Below are 1,172 nucleotides of genomic sequence, written 5' to 3'. Positions count from 1 at the left end.
CACATTGTTTTGGACGCCAAAAATTCAATGAGTGACCTTAAATAAAACTGTTTTAAGACCTTGTATATTGTTGAGAAAATAAGATTTTAAAAGTGGTTTCATGATTTTTTGACACTTGTAGAAGGAGTTATGATTTTTAGAAGATGCAAGTGTCAAAATAGAAATTTAAGTCAAACAGAGACATAGAATTTCGAGACACTATTGAGGTACCTAAAAGTTATGGGTTGCTATGAAAATTTTTGAAACATTAGGAGGGTACATTGCCAATTTTTAAACATTGGGGTTTGAATTTAAAAACTCCTGAAATTTTAGGGGGGTAAAGTGAATTTAGCCCCTTTTATATATATTGTGAGTTTTTGAATGAAGATAATTTCAAGCCAAATTCGTGTCATTTGGTGTTAAATTGAAAACGTTATGATTTTTTCAAGTTTTATAGGTCAAGCTGTTAAGTAATTAAAGTACCTGCGATTTGGGAATTAATTGGATGGGTTAATGATCCTAGTAGGCCACGATTTTTAGGTATATGGTAGTCAAAAGATTTATATTTATTGAGGAATAATTATAAAATATTATGACTACATCTTGATAGGTTCACGCCAAAACACGTAAGTGCTAAGATGTAAGCATTGTATGCCTAATAGGCCCACTTGATTGACACCTAAAGCTATAGATGTTATACAACATACCTTTCTTGTTTTCTCGGTGGACACTTGGGTTCAAAAGTGTCATTTTCTTAAGACATGCTGGACATTTGTCTTGTGGTATAGCAGGAGTTGAATGCATGTGGGAAAAATGTCCCACATGCGGCAAGCTCACAAGGGGAGCAATTTTCCCCCATTTGCTCACAGATCAAGTGAGCGTGAGATGACCGAGGAAACCGAGAGAGTGTGCTACTAGGAAAGAAAAGAGAGAAAGACACAGAGATGTGGGGAGAGAGAGAAGGACGAATTTCAGAGAGAGATAGAAGAAGAAGAAATCGAAGAGGATCTTGGCTATGGGTAGGGGTGTCAAAATATATCGGGGAACTAGAAAACCAGAAAATGGGGAAACCGGGGACCGAGTTCCGGTTCTGGTTTGGAAAAGCCGAAAATCGGGTACCCCGGTTCCGGTACCCGATTTTTGGTATGCGATTTTTACCAGGTTACCGGGAACCGGGATAATTATTTATATAT

General features: G+C 37.1%; 1 pseudogene; it reads left to right on the top strand.

Moving 5' to 3' along the window:
* Positions 1 to 1,040: 1,040 nt before the first annotated feature.
* Positions 1,041 to 1,172, top strand: part of LOC132177213 (SUMO-conjugating enzyme SCE1-like) — a 16,727-nt pseudogene continuing 16,595 nt past the window's right edge.

The sequence above is a fragment of the Corylus avellana genome, chromosome ca4 (assembly GCF_901000735.1).
Source record: "Corylus avellana chromosome ca4, CavTom2PMs-1.0".
Taxonomy (NCBI): Eukaryota; Viridiplantae; Streptophyta; class Magnoliopsida; order Fagales; family Betulaceae; genus Corylus; species Corylus avellana.
The sequence above is the reverse complement of the archived record's forward strand: the minus strand, read 5'-3'. Positions and strand labels throughout refer to the sequence as shown.